The sequence below is a fragment of the Dermochelys coriacea genome, chromosome 19 (assembly GCF_009764565.3).
Source record: "Dermochelys coriacea isolate rDerCor1 chromosome 19, rDerCor1.pri.v4, whole genome shotgun sequence".
NCBI lineage: Eukaryota > Metazoa > Chordata > Testudines > Dermochelyidae > Dermochelys > Dermochelys coriacea.
Genome location: NC_050086.2, coordinates 17,978,393 through 17,997,263, shown reverse-complemented (window position 1 = coordinate 17,997,263; position 18,871 = coordinate 17,978,393). Strand labels below are relative to the sequence as shown.

At 47.0% G+C, this 18,871-nt stretch overlaps 1 protein-coding gene and 1 long non-coding RNA gene across 22 annotated transcripts in view; one reads left to right on the top strand and one right to left on the bottom strand.

Moving 5' to 3' along the window:
• SCMH1 (Scm polycomb group protein homolog 1) overlaps nucleotides 1–14,331 on the bottom strand; it is a 113,307-nt gene extending 98,976 nt beyond the window's left edge. For 10 of the 21 annotated variants that reach the window (XM_043506215.1, XM_038377333.2, XM_038377346.2 and 7 more), the window contains exon 1: nucleotides 14,226–14,331. The gene's annotated coding sequence lies outside the window, so the exon portion shown is untranslated. Of the gene's footprint in view, nucleotides 1–12,443; nucleotides 13,890–14,225 lie in introns of those variants that run through there. The other 11 variants (XM_043506222.1, XM_043506214.1, XM_043506219.1 and 8 more) reach the window with 8 other exon arrangements.
• Nucleotides 379–18,551, top strand: LOC122458294. Its single transcript, XR_006278273.1, has 3 exons — nucleotides 379–391; nucleotides 6,190–6,192; nucleotides 17,636–18,551. It is a non-coding gene; the product is annotated as an uncharacterized LOC122458294 (long non-coding RNA).
• The last annotated feature ends 320 nt before the right edge of the window (nucleotides 18,552–18,871 follow it).

The following is an 18,871-nucleotide window of genomic DNA, read 5'->3' as shown; positions in this document are numbered from 1 at the left end:
CAACACAAGCCATTTGCAGCAGAGCCTTGATGTGAAAGTTTGGGAGTTCCTGGAGGAACACCCTCTTCCCTTTCAAACTATTTAACAAATGAGCAATAATCAGAAAATGGACATAATTCAATCCTCCAAAGGTCAGACTGTCTGACACGGAAAGTCCTACAGTGAAGATTCACAGGTAAGACAGAATTTCCCCTTTCTCAGTCCCTTCCACGTCAGATAGTCTTCACAGTATGATGCAGAAAAAACAGTAAATCATCCCTTAGGGTGGGAGAAGGATTGAAACCTATTTACCAATGTAGAATTGAAAGAGACTTTAGAGTTATTAAGCACCCTGTCACAAAACACCCTTCTACAAATGCTGCATCAAGGGTGAGGATGTCAATACCACAGTGTTAGGGAAGTAGTACTTGTGGCACCTTAGTCTCTAAGGTGCCACAAGTACTCCTTTTCTTTTTGCGAATACAGACTAACAAGGCTGCTCCTCTGAAACCTGTTAGAGAAGCGTGGGCAGAAGTCCCTGTAGCAGCCCTATAGACTTCTGCATAAGAGGTATGGAATCACTCTGCCCACAAAAATCACTGCTCTTTTCACAGAGTGCATAATAATGAGAGGCATTGTACCTGAGGCTTGAAATGCCTCTGCTATCTTTATTTCTCTGTAGGTTCTGTTCATAGAAATGTAGGGCTTGGAAGGACCTGGAGAAGTTATCAAGTCCAGCCCCCTGCACTGAAGCAGGGCCAGGTAAACCTGGACCATCCCTGACAAGTTTCAGAGTAGCAGCTGTGTTAGTCTGTATTTGCAAAAAGAAAAGGAGGACTTGTGGCACCTTAGAGACTAACACATTTATTTGAGCATAAGCTTTCATGAGCTACAGCTCACTGCATGCATCCGATAAAATGAGCTGTAGCTCACGAAAGCTTATGCTCAAATAAATTTGTTAGTTTCTAAGGCGCCACAAGAACTCCTTTTCTTTTTGCATCCCTGACAAGCATTTTTCTAACCTGTTCTTAAAAAACTCCAATTTTTTGTTGGCTTGTTTCATTTTCTAAGAACATAAGCACTTGTTTAGTTAGGCCCCCATTCAGGCCAGCACTGCTAAACTTACCTGAAAGCGTGGGGCACCTTTTATACGCACAATACACATGATGTGTACCATCGGCAGCAGCAAGGAGCAGCGCTGGCTGGCTGCCCCACTTGACCACTCAGGTTTGACCCTGCAGCTGCTCCATCATGATGGAGAGTCTGCAGGACTAGGGAGGAGGGATAGGGGAGGGGCTCTTTTTTAAACCCTGCTAGGAAAGCCAGAACTTTTTTTTTTTTTTTTTTTTTTTTTTTTAAGTTGTAGCCCTTTTGAGGAGAAAAACCTCCAAGCCAATGAACTGACTGAGACACACTGATTTTACAATCTTTTAAAAACCCTGTAAAAGCTCCGCTCCAAAGGGAGTCCTGGATCTGCTGCTTGGAGGTAGAGAATTCTGGAGAGCCCCTCACGAGGGATGGTTCTAAGCCCAGGTCCAGATCAAAGATCTGCCTCCAGTTGCCCTGGAGATGGAGAACACCCCACTGTGAAGACTGTCTGACATGGAGGTGATTCAGTAATCAAATCATACAAAGCAAATTTCACTGTTACTGTAAATAGAGTTACAGAGGCTTCAGCTCTGTCTTTGAATTACTCTGGGGAGATTTCTTCATCTTTGGTTCTGCTGCTTATATGATTTCCAGCACTTTGCACTGCCCTATCATTTCTCCTCCCTGGGGTTACAGGTGCCCAAGTGCCAGATCCAGACATGAAAGGAAGGTCACAAAGACTCCGCCTTTCCACAAATCCATTCAGCAGCTCTTGAAGAAGCAGCAGGTTCCTCTTTCACAGTGCTTTGCAGAGGCACTACTGTCAGTAACCTTAGGCCCAAATAATTATTAGCTGGTTTTATAACAGCAGTGGGGCCCTGCCAGCACAGCTGCACTCCAGCAGAGGCCAATCCACCGATCTTCCCCTCCCAGGGGGCAGTCTTTCTTACAGTCGAGATATCTAAAGTACCTAGATGGCCTCCACTACAGCAGCATCCGAGCACCTCACAATCTTTAACAATTTATTGCCACAGCACACCCAGGAGGCACTGAAATATTATTTTACAGATTGAGAATTAAGCCTGGAGACACTTGTGTGAGGTCACCTAGGAAGGAGGGGGCAAAGCACAGAACTGAACCCATGTCTCCCGAGTCCCAGGCCCCACCTGTGGACCATCTGGGTTTTAATTCAGTTTTATTTATTAAAGTTTGTTTGATGCTTGTGGGACTAACAGCCTTAAAGGGACTAAGATCTATGTCCACAGAACAGGAATAGCTTGAGCAGTAGCAGTGAAACTGTGCCCCATGCCAGCATGCCAAAAAGTTCCATATTTAACCTGGAGGGATCGTGTCTATAAGAAGCAGGGGAATTCACTCATACCCCAAGCACTCGGATGAGACTGAACAAAGAGGCCAAAGTGGTGCCAGTTATGATAGTACATTTACAATCATGTAGCTGTTTTAATTTGCCCTGAGCCATATTCCAAACCTTAAACATAAATCAAAACAACCTGCAGTTTGCCCTGGAACTGCTATGTGGTTCACTGGAGTCCTTTAAATAGGGTTCTGCCTGTGAGTATTATGAAGGCACAGCCATGCAACAGTATCTAGAAGGCAGTTTCAGCCCTACATATTAGAGGAAGGTTTTAAAACAGAAGCATGAGACAAGCATTTGGGCTCCATAATATCATCAAGGTGGAATGCCAAGGTGCGACTGTCCTCCCTACAAAGGAGGTAACCCAACACCCCCGTTCAAAGGCAGTGACTGCTTCTCTGAGAGGCAGTTAAGCATGCTACCAATAGGAGAGTAGAACTGAGCCCCAAATCTCTACTCAGCACACATGCTCAGGGAATTTTGTTTCATTTAATTAACCCTGCACCTATGCTTTGCAGGGCCCTGTCTTAGGCTGTAAAGTTCATGGCAGGGAACATACAGGAGTGTGTAATGTGGCATATAAACTAACGGTGCTATAGGAATGATTCAGAATACCACTAAATTAATTATTTCTACTTAATCAAAAGAGCCCAAACAAAACTCCTGGAACTTAGACATTCATCCTAGAGGTATATGCAGAAGCTTTCCTTGGCTCAACATCCACAAAAAACTCTTCCAACTCACCACAAATAAAATTCTCCAACTCAGTCTTTTTATTCAAATCACTGTCTCAGAGAAAGCCTAGGGAAAGTGAGCCCTACTGCATACCCCAAGAGTCAAGAAATCCAGGCTCTGCCACACCAAGCAGATGTATAAGCTTCAGAGACAAGGATGCATCTCTGAAAAGGAGAAATTACTCTCCTTGTGGAGTAACTGGAGTTCTCCGAGATGTGTCCTTATGTAGCTGTGCATTCTGAAAATATCATGGATAGACCCATGCAGCCAACAAAACAGCATTGGAAATTATTGGAACCAGCAAACACTAGTCAGAGAGCTTATGAAAACAAAGTTTCAATTTGCAGGGCACATTTTAAGAGGTTCAGCAGGTGATGAATGCTTATGGGAACTTGAAAGGAAAACAGATGGCAAAAGAACATGAGGCAAAAAAAGAAGTTGAACGGATGACGTGGTATCCTGGGAGGATGAAAAGGACTATCCATCCGCAAAGAGACTAGCAGAGGATCATACAGCATGGGCTACCATGGTTGCAAGTCTCCAGTAATGAAGATACCACATAAGACAACAGGGCACAAGAATGTCTGGAGCATATGTGGAGGCTGAATGGGCACTGCTCCCAAAAATCTTCACATGCACACCTGAAATGGAGCACCCTCAGGGACACTACTCAAAGAATACCCTGGTACCAGATCTCTTTTTTGAACCTGGGAGATGTTAATGCAAATGCTGAAGATGATTGTAGCTGCAAGAGTATCACATGGGGAGAGTGGAAGCCATTCAAGGTAGCCAACACCAGGCTGTCCCTGATTGCATGTAGCAGAGCCAAACGGATGACAGACCTGCTATTGCTGAAACCAAAGAGGAGAGCCTCCCTTGCTGTTTCAAGGGGAGAAGAGATGCAGAAGTCCAACACCTGACAAAGTGAGAGGGAGACAGGGGAACAGCCCACCCAACAAGCCTAGAGAAAAAGCCATGCCACACCTTAATTTTCAGACACTACACCTTGACCAGCAGGAGCAGCAAGAACAACAGTCTGATCACACCAGAACAGAGCCCCTGCCAATAACAGTGGAGCCCAGCCAAGCCAGCTGGGAGAAGGAAAGGGGGCTTGGAGGACCCCAGACAGACCCCAGAGAGCGAGGGAACAAAAGCAGTGAGCGTACACACACACACACACCCCTTTATTTTATTTTATTTTATTTTATTTTCTCAGTCACACAGAGCTGTATTAATACATCTGTGCCTCTTGGGAGAAGAAACAGGGAGCTGCAGCACCACCACCAGTCCAGGGGAGTCCAAATGAGTTCAGAGAAGATTTTTGTTATCAATTGCTATTAGCATTTCATACTGCATAGAATTAACTTTGGTTTGTCTTGTTACTTAGGAAGCTGGGATCCCAGAATTCAACATCTTGAGTCTATTGAAACAGGCAAAATATTCTCTGGAATCTGTTGAGTTTGACTGTGAAGAGAAGTCCAGCAAAATGCAAACAATACTTGTGAAAATTCCAACAAAGAAAACAAGTTTCCTGTGTGCCACTTAATTACTCTACCCCAATAGCACATACCACATCTAGCAGAACAGCACTGAATGGGAATTGTTAGCCAGTCCCTATGAGAACACCCACACTGATTACCCAGGGCTAATTGCAAGGAACAAGGAGTTGGGTTGTTCCATGTGCGTGAAAGGACAAGAGTTGGGGAACTGACCAAAATAAAAAAATAACCACACACAGCACTCAACTCTCTAAGAAGTGTGGCTCTATGTAGTCTTACTTTGACTGCTGTAGGTGTAGTAGATGTCAATGAAAAAAATCATGACTACAAGCAATCAAAATCCCATCCTGTAGCTGCGAAAGAACATGCAGAGTATGACTAACAAGGAAAAATTACACTGTTACAGAGCACACGGCTTGACTTAACACTACCTGCCAGATATTCTGTACAGTTTATAAAACCACAAAATATTAGAGGGCATTTACTGATATTTCAGCTGACATCAACATGCAGTAACTGAACAGGTTCAATACGAGAGGAGTTCTTTAGTCTGAGGCAGCATGTGCTGGTATCACTGAATGGTTTTACCACAATAAAGGAAAATTAAAGCTGTCTCAACAATGCAGAAGACTGCAAAGCTCAGTGTGATGATAGATAAATCAAGATCATCAAGCAACCACTTGGCCCTCCTGTAAGACTGAGAACAATAATGAGGCTACTCAGTTTTAGAACTACTTTCATCCTGGTGCTGAATGCAAGGGCAGTATCAATTCTTTGGGACTGTCTGAGGCATAGTCAATTCACTGAAGCCGAGCAACTATTTCTTTTGCATCTATTGAAGAAACTGCCATGCTGGGAGGAAATGTGTGGAGGTAGTTTTTACTTCATCGCAATCTCATCATCTGGCATTGCTGCAGTCACAGACCGGAGACATGACATGACAAGACAGTGGGGTCAGTCACCTCCAGAGAGTCTTCAGCAAGTCTGATGTCTTTATAACTCCTAAGAATCAAGGACTCAACAAGAGCTGTGAGTGTGGAGATATAGCTGATCACAGCTGATCGGTACTGACAAGCTGTCATTGATATCCACTGGATGACATCAAATTAGATATCTATAAAAAACCACCACCAATGCCTATCCTCCACTACACAAGCATTTCAGTGAGGACTTCATGGACAACAGAGATGCAGAACACTGTGCCAAGTGCAGTGGTCTTAAAATCATTCTGACCTCCAGTGATTTGGTGCACAACTTAGGAATCATGAGAGACACTGCTTCTGAACTGGTATTCAGATAGATTAAAATTACAGAGAGTAATATCTGGTATAAGCTGACATATTGCTGCCAGCACAGATTCCAGTGTTTGTCTCAGTGGCTGACAGCTCTGGACTGTATATGGAGCATGTCCTGATAGGCTAAGTCACTTTGAAATACCAAACTGTACCACTGAACATGTGCTTGAATCCATGCTGGACAGTTATGCAGGAGTCTAGCTAGCACCATAGAAAGTAGGTCAATGAGTATAAGGGCCTCCAATGCTTGGACATCTGTCTGAAGTGTGTGCAGAATAGTCACTTGTCAAAGCTACCACAGATACCAAGAGTTATGGCCTTGTAACATGGATATACTCTATGTGGACAGCAAAGAAAAGTTTTTGCAGGAAATTGAGCATATGCAAAATGGAAGAAGAATGACTGTTCAGGGCCTACAAAGATTGAAAACTGATATAGCAATGATTTCCAGTGCCACAGCTAACTACAAGAGAGAATTCACTCCATGAACATGTACAATTGTGGCTCCAGCTTCTCACAAGACAGTCCACGGTGATGCTAACGAAGTTGGATGGATCAACACTCTGAAAATCTAATCTAGGAAAATACATCAGAAATATGTTCATTTTGGTAGAAGGCGTTCAGTAGATGCTACTGAACAGAACACACACAATGAAGAAGTGGTATGGTCATATTATGAAGACCTACGTGTTCTACTGAGAGCCTCAATACTTCCACTACAATAATACATCTGAGAAGAAATCCTAGCTCCATTGAAGTCAATGGCAAAACTCTCACTGATATCAACAGGGCCAGGATTTCACCCTGTCTCTCTCATTTTGACTTTGAAAGTAAAGAATTCACTATCATAGTCAGAGTTTGGGAGAATACTCCCATTTCCTCCAACTATAGAATGGATCTCAAGATATTTCAGTTTTATACCTCTCATTTCAGTGTGCCATAAAAATTATCAACCAGTGACCTGAAAAACATAACAATGTTATGATAGTCCCTTAGAAAGCTTACAAATGCCTCCTTTTATCATAGAATATCCATCAGGGTTGGAAGGGACCTCAAGAAGTCATCTAGGCCAACCCCCGATGGCAATTTAGTTGTAAATCATAAGGTTCCATAGAAAGTATATCTTCATTTAAAATGTTTATTATTATCTCGTGAGGAAGAACATTATTACTGTTGTTTCCTCACCAGCAATGACTTTATCAGTAGTATCACTAGATCATGTTTTGAAGTGTAATTTTTAATGACATCCTGTTGATTTAATGAAGGACATTACTTCCTGAAAACTTTATACAAACCATATGCATTTTAACTATGAAAATATCAAGTAACGCAGCAATTCTCTCTATTCAGCTTTAATAACATATGTTTCACCTTTACCCACCATCATTCATGATGTCAGCAGAATTCTAAGACTGTTAATTACTGTGATTAGCACAGTGATGTCCATGACTGAGACTCCTATGTGCTACTGCAATGCAAACAATAAATAATAATATTGTGCAAGAACCAGAAGTAGGCACTAGAAACACTGTTTGTAAGAGAAGTGGCAGGGGTAGGTCAAGGCCAACATAGCTTTGACATTTAAGCGTTTTTTCTCCTTTATAGTTTCTTGGCAATATTGTGGGTAGAATTTAAAATCTATATAAATGCATAGGATCCAAAGGACTTTCTTCATCAGATTATTCATAATTTAAATTAAGTGAAAGTTTGAGGCTAAAGCTTTGCAGTCTCCTGTTAGCGGAACGGTAACTGTGGAGATGTTTTTCACGTGGTTCTTGTAATTTGCTGAAACAGGACAAAGTGCCCAAGGTCAGTGCATAAATAACAGTGGCCAATGGGTAGCAGGAACACAAGCACTAAGACCATTTACATTTTGTAAAACATAATTTTTTTAGAAAGGCGATTCTGTGTAATCACCTCATTCCAACTCCATCATCTTCCCTTTCTGGTCACTATCCCATTGACTGGATACACACCCCTCACGTAATATGGAAACGTGCAACATTTCTCATGCAGAGTCATATAGCTCTGTCATGACTGAAGCAAGAAAATCCATGTTACATAAAAAGATGGAACCAAGACTGATCAAAAAGATGCCCCCTCAGGAAGAGAGACACACAAACATCTCGCTCTCTGCAGTAGTGGGCATTGCTGCAGAAGGTGAGTTGCCAAGAACAAAATCCACAATGTCTCCCAGAAAGACACTATGGGAGAGGGAATGCACACTCAGAATGTCTAGCCTGATCCACATGCTGTAAACCTTGAGATACAAGCTAATCTTCAAGTGTTTAACACTGGGGACTGGCCAGTTCTACAGAGTTAAAGGCAACTACTACGCAGCAGCATGGCAGGAGGTGGGCTGTGACTGGGAAGGGTATGTTTCCGGCCAATGCAAGGGAGTGCCAGAGCTGAACACTTGCCTAGAGTGAGTCCTACTGGTCCACATTCCCCTGCAGAGAACACACCTCTTCTCAGCCAGCCCTCATACAGAGCTCCACCTCCCTCTATTTGCTGGCTCTTGGCTTCTCCCTCAGGCTGGGAAACAGCAGGGATACTGGGAGGGCAGGTCACAGCAGAATTTCTGGCACAGGGCCCAGAGAGGATGTGCTAGCACACTTGACGGCAGTCAGGAGACGGTGGGTAGGGAGCATGAGGCTCTCTGCCAGCAGGGAAGGTGAATCGCTGGGTATCCTACAATTTTGAATGGAAGGGGCTGGGGGCAGAGGATGTGATGATTTATTTGAAGCTGGGAAGGAGAGATCGCGGTGAAAAAGGGAATACGGCAGTGCTGCTGTCCAGGGGGAGGTAAATGAAAACAAAGACTGAAGCAGAGTTCCCAGCTCCCATCTCCCAACACTCTATGGATGAGGACACTCATTCTAAAGGTTAATCAGCCACTGGCCATATACTCTTCATGGTTTAATTAACCCCATAGTTGAACTACATGAAAGCAAAAGAGACATGGCTGATATGTTGTTATGGGTTCTAAGCAAACATGGTTTTGGGTCAGGATTTGCAGCGCCTAGTTCTCAACGTGGACTGCAATGTAGACACCAAAACTGAAAGAAACACCAGATGTTTTTAAACACACACAAGCAGCTAGTATGCATGGCTGTAATCCTTGCTGCAAAGTAACTACTCTTCCTAGTAAAAAGAAAAGGAGTACTTGTGGCACCTTAGAGACTAACAAATTTATTAGAGCATAAGCTTTCGTGAGCTACAGCTCACTTCATCGGATGCATTCCTTCCCAGCACCACAGACAACAATAACGCATTAGGGGAAGCCAGAACGATTCCACTGAGATTGCATTGCACTGTATCTGCCCCCAGCATGCTCACCAAACAGCAGTAAATATGGCTCCAGCAATACATGAATTGGAACAGCTCCCTTGATAATATATCGACATGAAGGAGCCCCACACAGTCTCCGGCACATTGTCAGGAGAACTGAGAGGAGAGAGGAATTGTGTATTTCTGAATGGGAGGATAGCTGAGTTTTACAAACTTGCAGTGACACTAACAGCTCCATTCCTGTAGCATAGCAAAGCTCAAAAAATAACCCCCCAGGAGATTTCTGGACTCCTCATGTTATGTCATGCAGGCATACACAAGAGCTAATTAAAGTAGGGCTGGAGGGGCTGAGCAGGTCAGATGTTGGACACTTGCAAAAAGCGTTTGTGAATTTAGATCATATCGATGCTATTTGATGGGCAGCATGAAGAAAGTTTTCAGAGAGAGGTGTTTGGTCTAGTGGCACAAGCCAGACCTGGAAGACAGGAACTCCAGAGTTTTACTCTCAACTCTTGCAAACTCCTTCTCTGGCCTAGGCAAATCAATTGATCTCTGTGCCTCACTTTCCTTATCACCAAATGAAAGACAATACTGACCTGCTACCTACTGCACGGTGGAGTTGCAAGGATTATTTAAAACTCTTTATGAGAAAAAACTCAGTAAAAGTGCTAAGTTTCATTCTACGAAAAGAAACGGAGGATTTGTGGCACCTTAGAGACTAACAAATTTACTTGAGCATAAGCTTTTGTGAGCTACAGTTCACATGCATCCGATGAAGTGAGCTATAGCTCACAAAAGCTTATGTTCAAATAAATTTGTTAGTTTCTAAGGTGCCACAAGTCCTCCTTTTCTTTTTGCGGATACAGACTAACATGGCTGCTACTCTGAAAAAAGTATCTTTCTGTTCTTTTGGGCAAATGTATTACAGATCGACAGCCCTACGAACGAAGATTCTCTGTCTATCCACAAAATGGGTGAAGCCCAGTCCATGAGGCCAACTTCTCCACTAACCTGAAAAATTGGAGAGTGAAAGACTAACAGATTCAAAATTTGCCAATCACAAACCGTAACTGAATTCAGCTGTGTTCCCTGAATACTCAGTGCAATGGGAAAAATAGACAAGAAAAGAAAAAGAAGAGGGGAAGCGGACGAAGATGAAAATATGAATTAATGTTATGAGAAACTCAGACATCTCAAATTGTCAATTATAATGGCACCGAAGTGCAAGTTCACAGACCTAGCAAAGGGTAGCATATTGCTCCAGATTCTGAAAATAAGAGTGGCTCATGTAACAAGCACAGGGCCTCTGCCTAAAAACACAGCTCAGCACTCAGGTATGTGAATTTCACAGCCTGACAACACACATATTTGGTCTGCTTTGTAGGACAGCAGGTCACACACATTCTAAAGGTACATAAAACAAGGCCATCCAGAGCTACATTCCTCCTCTTCCCCACAGATGCTCAACTGGTTTGTTTACATGCACTTTTACTGTTTTGTTTCTTCATCATTTCCCCCCCAAATCCGATCAGTGCTCTTTCAACCCCTTTGTCTCAATCTTTTCTTGTGTTACTCTTACATCAAGTAAAAAGATAAAAGGTGCAGCTCATTTCTCACCCCTCCTAACCCAAAAAATATTCCGTATAGTTTGAAGGTTGGTTAGTTGGTGAATACCAACACTTTGCCTTTCTACAGCACCTTTCATCCAAGGATGTCAAGGCATTTTATAAACATTATTTCATTATGTTTCCAGATTGGTAGGTCAAAGTTAAGTATTATCCCCATTTTACACCTCAGGAATCCAAGGGAGACAGTGAAACAACTTGCCCAAGGATATAGAGCCAGCAACCGCTGACTCACTCTTTCGCTCTAACCTCTGGACATATCTTGGGGGCTTTTGGGGAGAGGTTTCTTTTTCTTTTTTTAATAAAGTGAATTCAGTCTCATGCTTGCTGTTCGGAAATAATATAAAAAGATATCAACAGATATGGACTCCTCTTGAAGTGAGAAGTTATGATTCATGGAGCTGTGATGTAAATACTGACCAAAAAGAATTTGAGGTCAATATCTGCCTCAAGGGAAAACAGATTTTGATGTTAAAAAAAAAAAAAACCACAAATAAAAATATGTATTATGTTACATACACTCTTACCTCTTGTAATGGACTAACTTGTTAGTATGTGCAGCACACACTACTGGATGGCTTCAGAACTACTCAGGAGTGTGTCAGAGACCTTATAATGCTACAGCTAATGGTAACTGTCCTTTAGCTCAAGTGGTAGCAATTTGTGCTTTCAGAGCAGGAGTTCTAGCCTTACTGTCTTTGTGAAATTCTATATGGCTTTGGTGACAATCATGAAATCCTTGGTGGGCTCGTCATACTATGTTCCAAATGTCTTGAGCTAGAACATCTGGAAATCTTCATCACGGCCTGGATGGGAAAAGTATGAAACAAACATTGAAATGGGAAAATGAAGCTGGAGATCCAGAAAAAGCTATTGTCCTTTTCTGAGAGGTTTCAGAGTAGCAGCCGTATTAGTCTGTATTTGCAAAAAGAAAAGGAGTACTTGTGGCACCTTAGAGACTAACAAATTTATTAGAGCATAAGCTTTCCGATGAAGTGAGCTGTAGCTCACGAAAGCTTATGCTCTAATAAATTTGTTAGTCTCTAAGGTGCCACAAGTACTCCTTTTCTTTTTCTGAGAGGTGACTCTCTTCAACCAGCTAGCAAGTATTTATTTATATATGAAATTTGATTGATAAACACTCTTCCTGACCACAGTATTACTGATTTCCAAAGAGATAAATAGAAACTGTCATCACATGGCCAATATGAGACAGGATTTATCATATAAACAACAACAGTAAACAATACTATAGAGCTAAGACCAAAACAGTCAAGCGTCAATACCTAAAGTTAGGCTTTGATCTCCATATTTGAGGCATCTAAATAATTGACCCGACTTTCAGAAGTGCAGAACACCCACAACTTCCAGTGGTCAAAGGAAGCTGAGGTACTCAGCAATTCTGAAAATAAGACTTAACCATTCAGACGTGAAAATATTGGCATAATTCTACACAGCAGCTTCAAACAAATGTAAACTAAACCTCAATGACATGCAGCAGCAAATTTGACACTGCTTATTTTTAAACATCTTGCTATTTATACAACAGTCAAACCTTTTCTTGCTCTGTTTCCAGTTCCGTCAGAGTGCATCATTCTGAGGGTTGTGGAAGGATCAGATCTTTTCCTATAGATACCTTTCAAAGGGTAAACAAAGAAAAACCCTAAGGGATAGTAATTATGGGATTTATCTGCCCAGTCACTGGGATTACCCTTTACATTACAGCAGAAATGCCTCAGGAGCAAGAGACCACATTTTTCAGTGGTAGATATTCCAGCCCCATCCTCTATTTGTTCATTTTTATATTGTGCTACACTGAGAGGAGTACGTCAGCAACATCCCAAAGCATCCATATGGAGAGAAGGAAGCAGAAAACTGTGTGGGAATTTCCTGCAATCTTCCCAGTTTAAAAAGACAGAAGTGTGGTCTACTGGTTAGCGTGCTGTCTTTGGCAGGTCCTTTCACCTCTCTTTGTCTTATTTTTTCCTCCTGTGAACCAGGGTTAATACTACTCACCCACTTTCCATGGGATTGTGAGGAATAATTAGTTTCCATAAAGCACTCTGAGAGCCTTGGATAAAAGCTGCCATATAAACACTAAGTATTATTACTGAATTAACTTACGCATCCATCTATCTAAGCACTTATAGGGCCCTCATCCCTGCAGTGTCAGAGCACCTCCCAAAATTAATAAAAAGAATAAATAAGTCACAGGCAGCTAGTCCCCTCCAATCTTCCCCCTGAAATGTATTTCACTAAGAGCCCAAGCTTTTATTAGACAGCTACATGCAGATCTTGCTAAGTAAAACACAGCAAACTCTAGCTTCTAAGTCAGCTTTCAATGCCCACAGTTGACCGAGTACGTACCAAAGCCACCAGCAAATCTGAATACAGAAATGACAACTACATCCAAGCAATCATCAACTGCACTGCTTGTTCAGTTCAACTTCTTTCTTTTTGAGTCTTGCTTTGGAGTTGAACCTGGTCCCAGAAAGGAAAGCCTGAAGTTTTAGCCACAAGGCCATCCTGCCTCGCCTAGGTTTAAAAAAAACTCCACCGCTCACTTCTGACTGGCCAGATATTAGGGAGTTTAGCAAAAGCAAATGCCTTCTGACATTTAACCCTCTCAGGGCTGCAATGGGGGAGCACACATCGTAGCAAAGAGAAAATGACAAGCAGGCAACAGGTGGCAGCTGTTCTACTGTACTTTAGGCTTCCTCCATCGTCAGAAATGGAGCAAGAGGCAGCACTGAAGTGTCTTCTGGGACCCTGCAGCACCTACAACGTACGCGCCCGACACGCAGCAGATATGAAACTGCTCCGGGTTGGTTTTCCCACAAGAGCCCTGCAGTGCACGGACAGAAGGAGGCCCCGCTCCTGCACCTTCCCCCGCGCCGGCCCGGCGTCCGCGAAGGCAGCGGGGACGGCGGAGGAGGGTCCTGCCGCACGGCCCACGGGCTGGAGCGGCGCCGCGCTTGGTCCGTCCCTTGCCACGGAAGAGAAGCCGCCGCCGCCCGCCGCCCGCGCTCCTCACAACGAGCCACGTTCCCCGCCGGGAAGCCCGAGGCGCCAGCCCGGAGCCGGGCACGAAGGAAGCGCTCGCGGCCCGGCCACGGGGCGGCGGCACCAGGCAAAGGCCGAGGGGCCACCCGGGCTCCAGCGCCGCCTCCCCGGCCCGCGCCCTGGGCCCGGCGGCGCCGGAACCGACCCCCCAAGGCCGGGGCTGGGCCGCCCTCTGCGCCCCTCCGGCTGCCGCGGCCCCAGGCAGGGCGGGAGACGGGCCGCGGCGCGGGAGGAGCCGAGCCGGGCCCGGCCCGCGCGCCCGCCGCCCCCTCACCTGCGCGGCCGCCGAGCTGCTCAGTCCCTCGCCGCCGCCGCCATGTTCCCGACGCGCAGCGCGGGGAGGGCGGGAGCCGGCGGGAGGGAGCCGAGCCGCCGACGCCGCCCCCTGCCGCCCGGGGGACAGCGGCGGCCGGGGACCCCCCGTCTCCGCGCGCCACGGCCCCCCACCTCCCCCGCGCAGCCCCCCTGCCCCGGGGACACCCCCCTGGGGACACGGCCCCCCCCCGCCGGGACACCCCGGTGACCCCCATCGCGCCCCCACCCCCCACCTCCCCCGCGCAGCCCCCCTCCCCCGGGGACACCCCCCTGGGGACACGGCCCCCCCCGCCGGGACACCCCGGTGACCCCCATCGCGCCCCCTCCCCCCACCTCCCCCGAGCAGCCCCCCTCCCCCGGGGACACCCCCCTGGGGACACGGCCCCCCCTTGCTGGGACAGCCCGCTTACCCTGATCGCCCCACCACCCCCCCACCTCCCCCCCGCAGCCCCCCTCCCCCGGGGACACCCCCATCTTCCCCCACCTCCCCCACGCAGCCCCCCTGCCCCGGGGACACCCCCCTGGGGACACGGCCCCCCTTTGCTGGGACAGCCCGGTGACCCCCATCGCGCCCCCACCCCCCACATCTCCCCGCGCAGCCCCCCTCCCCCGGGGACACCCCCATCTTCCCCCACCTCCCCCACGCAGCCCCCCTGCCCCGGGGACACCCCCCTGGGGACACGGCCCCCCCCTTGCCGGGACACCCCGGTGACCCCCATCGCGCCCCCCCCCCCCCACATCTCCCCGCGCAGCCCCCCTCCCCCGGGGACACCCCCATCTTCCCCCACCTCCCCCACGCAGCCCCCCTGCCCCGGGGACACCCCCCTGGGGACACGGCCCCCCCTTGCCGGGACACCCCGGTGACCCCCATCGTGCCCCCACCCCCCCACATCTCCCCGCGCAGCCCCCCTCCCCCGGGGACACCCCCCGGGGACACGGCCCCCTCTTGCCGGGACACCTCGGTTACAGCCATCGCCCCCCTGCTGCCCCCCACTTCTCCCCCACGCAGCCCCCCTCCCCCGGGGACACCCCCCCTCCTCCGCGCAACCCCTGTCCCCCAGGGACACCCCCACCTCCCCCCAGCAGCTCCCCTCCCCCGGGGACACGGCCCCCCCTTGCCGGGACACCCCGGTGACCCCTATCGCGCCCCCACCCCCCCCACATGTCCCCACGCAGCCCCCCTCCCCCGGGGACAACCCCATCTCCACCCACCTCCCCTGGACAGCCCCCTCCCCCTTGGGCCTCCCCATGTCCCCCCAATATCTGCCTCGGACAGCCCTCCCTCCCGGGGCCACCCCATCTGCCCCCCACCTCCCCCGCACAGACCCTCCTCCCCGGGACACCCTCATCTACCCCCCACATCTCCCCCACACTGCCCCCCTCCTGGGGACACCCCATCTGCTCCCTGTCTCCCCCACGCAGCCCCCTCTCACTGGGGACACCCCCATCTCCTCCCCACATCTCCCCAACACAGTCCTCTCCCCCCTGGGACACCCCCATCTCCCCCCCATTTCTCCCTGCACAGCCCTCTCCTTCTTGAGACACCCCTCTCTTCCCCCATCCGTCCCCCCCTCACAGCCCCCTCCTACCTGGGAGACGCCTGTCTACTCCCCATCTCCCCCCTCACAGCCCTCTCCTTCTTGGGACACCCCTGTCTGCTCCCCATCTCCCCCGCACAGCCTTCTCCTTCTTGGGATACTCCCAGCTACCCCCCCCATTCCTGCAACATAACCCCCTCCTTCCCTGGCACACCCCCCTCAGCACAGACCCCCCCTGCGCAGGTGGTGTCCCTAGCCTCTGTTTGCCAGAAGCTGGGAATGGGCGCCGGGAGATGGATCACTGGCCGATTCCCGGCTCTGTTCACTCCCTCTGGGGACCTGCCGTTGGCCACTGTCGGCGGACAGGACACTGGGCCGGACGGACCTTTGGTCTGACCCAGCCTGGCCGTTCTGATGCTCTTCAGCAATGGCCAGCACCAGATGCGTCAGAGGGAATAAGCAGAACAGGGTGAGTCTAGTGATCCGTGTGCTGTGGCCCGGTCCCAACCACTGGCAGCCGGGGCACGGCGTGGTGTCCCTGACCATCTTGGCTAATGGCCATTGATGGACGTATTCTCCGTGAACTTATCTAGTTCTTTTTTGAACCCAGTTATACTTTTGGCCTTCACGACATCCCCTGGTAACAAGTTCCACAGGTTGACTGTGCTTTGTGTGAAGTGCTTCCTTATCTGCCTGTTAATGTCACTGGGTGATTCCTGGTTCTTGTCTTCTATGTGAAGGAGTAAATAGAACTTCCCTGTTCACTTCCCCCCACCACTCACAATCTGTCTTCTCTCCCTCAGTCTTTCTTTTCTAAACTGAACAGTCCCAGACTTTTTAATCTCTTCTCATGTGGAAGCTGTTCACTTTTGTTGCCTGTCTCTGTAATGTTTCCAATTCTAACGTATCCTTTTTGCAGCGTTCAAGGTGTGAGCAGACCATGGATTTATACAGTAGCGTTATGACATTTTCTGTTTTATTATCAATCCCTTTCCTAATGGTTCCTACCATTGTTAGCTTTTTTGAGTGAGACTGCACATTGAGCCGATGTTTTCAGAGAACTATCCATGATGATTCCAAGATCTTTCTTGTGTGGTAACAGTTAATTTAGACCCTTCTATTTTATATGTATAGTATAATACAGGATATTAGAATACAGGATTATCTTTTTCTAATTTGCATTACTTTGTACTTATCCACGTTGAAATTCATTTTCCATTTTGTTGCCCAGTCACCCACTTTAGTGAGTGATTACTCTAGTAATGCTTCACAGTCTACTTTGGACTTAACTTTCTTAAGTCATTTTGTATTATCTGGAAATTTTGACACCTCACTGTTCAACCCCCTTTTCCAGATCATTTATGAATATGTTGAATAGCAAAGGTCCCAGTACAGATCCTTGGGGGATCGCACTATTTACTTCTTTCCATTGTGAAAACTGACCATTTACTCCTACCCTGTTTCCTATTTTTAAACAGTTACAGGTCCATGAGAGGACCGTCTCTCTTATGCCATGACTTTGCTTAAAAGCCTTTGGTGAGGGACCTTGTCAAAGGTTTTCTGAAAGTCCAAGTACACTATGTCCACTGGATCCCCCCAGTCCATATGCTTGTTGAAGCCCTCCAAGAATTTGAGAATGTTGGTGAGATATGATTTCCCTTTACAAAAGCCATGTTAAGTCTTCCCCAACATATCACATTCATCTACGTGTCTGATCATTCTATTCTTTACTATACAGAGGCTGATTTTAGGGTTGGTGGGGGCGGGGCCTGAGGCGGAGCAGGGGGTTGAGCACCCTTGGGGCCCAGAGGAAGCTGGTGCATATGGACAGCAGTTCTACGGTTTCATATATTTGAGTTCTTCAGAACTGTTGGGTGAATACCATCTGAACCTGGTGACTTATTACTGTTTAATTTACTAATTTGTTCCAAAACCTCTTCTATTGACAGCTCAGTCTGGGACAATTCCTCAGATTTGTCACCTCAGTAGAATGGCTTGGGTGTGGGGATCTCTGCTGTGAAGACCAATGCACAGAATTAATTTAGTTTCTTTGCAATGGCCTTGTCTCTGCTACAGCCCCCACCCCTCTGGCAGCATGGAGTCCTACCCCATCTACTGAGCCTCCCACTGAGCTCCTCCAAACAACACAGACACCCCCCAAATACACAGCACGATGTCAGGGCACAGATCTCCACCAGTCACAGATACAGTCCTCAGCTGCAGTCAGTCTCTCTTCTGAGCACCACCCTCCTAGCAGCACAGACCCCCAACACCTACTTGCCCGCACCTTAGTGTAACTAGGACAGGCCCATCTCACCCCCTTAAAACAGATATCTGATTCCTGCCCCAGCAAGGATGCATAGCAACACGTATCTCTACACTTCTCTCTGCCATTCAGAACTCAGGGTGCAGCAAGATTCCCAATTACGCTGTTCCCTGCACACCAGTTCTGCCTCTTTGATTTACCACATTGACCTATAATTTTTAACTTCCAGGTTCAGTTACTGTAACACACACTCCCTAAGTGTGAAACAATACATCCATCAATGTCGCAATTGGTTCAGAATATAACACAGGCTACTGAGAGCCCAACATCCTTCTGTCTGCACTAGCTTCTTGTTCAATATCATGATCAGATTCAAGCTCTCATATTCAAAGCCCTTCATTGGAGACGTCAGTTTATCTGAAGGACCCTCTCACTCTGGGTGATCATGACCTTCCACAACAGCTGTGTTCCACTGGGACAATTGGAGCCATCAACTCAAGAATGAGCATAAGTGACAAACTTTCTCTGTGACTCTTCTTCCTATTCAGGTTCTCATTCAGCCCTCATCACTGTAATAGGAGTGCTTTCCAGAAGTGCATTAAGCAACATGATTATCTATCGCATACGATTCTCTCTCCCTTTTCTTTTAAAAGTAGGGCTGTCGATAATTGCAGTTACCTCACGTGATTAACTTGAAAAAAATTAATTGTGATTAAAAAAATTAATCGTGATTAATCGCAAGTTTAATCACACTGTTAAACAATAGAAATTTATTAAATATTTTGGATATTTTTCTACATT